Genomic DNA, 735 nt, shown 5'->3' on the forward strand with positions numbered 1-735 from the left:
AGAACATTAGACAGGAGCTTATCCGATTATGTTTGGTATCTTACTGCATTTAATTTGTTGCCATTATCATGGCGGATCTATTACGCTCTTCTCATTTTTCAATACTTCTATTATCCCTTCCTGGCTATCGTTGGTGTTCCTGGTGAGTGTCACTGTCCAGATTTTGTTTTCTATAAACCAGTTATGACTGTATTATTGTTATTTCATATAGTCTAAACGTCTTGCCAAAATTATTGTTCCTGTGGAATCTCTCAATCCAGATATTCACTTTACAGACCACTACTAACTGACATCAATGAAGGTGTTCAATTACTGTCTCGCTCTCTGCTCTGGCAGTGTTACTCCGGGTCTCTATGTTGACCTATTCTGTTTCAGGGCAGAACCACAATTCATTATATCATTGCCTTTGCTGTTAAGAGCATGGAGGCCACTGTCTACTGTTCTGGTTACAAACTCCACTTCCTCTACTGTTTCCATCCCATCCCTGGACAATATCTGCAGCAGAAGCAGACACGTCACAAATGTGGGAGATCCCTTTGACACTGAGTTGATTCTTGACACCATTCCTTGATCATTTCTAACTTGAGATACTCATCACTCCAGAATATGTCTCACTGGTTTATTCCATCTGCTGTTTGAATCTTGAGATATGAAATACAGTCTTAATGAAGGCAAGAATCTGCTGCTGATGCTCCCGGCTTCAAACCTGCCCAAACAAATCTGATTCAAACTCAC

This window comes from Hemiscyllium ocellatum, unplaced genomic scaffold (assembly GCF_020745735.1).
Source record: "Hemiscyllium ocellatum isolate sHemOce1 unplaced genomic scaffold, sHemOce1.pat.X.cur. scaffold_360_pat_ctg1, whole genome shotgun sequence".
Lineage (NCBI taxonomy): Eukaryota > Metazoa > Chordata > Chondrichthyes > Orectolobiformes > Hemiscylliidae > Hemiscyllium > Hemiscyllium ocellatum.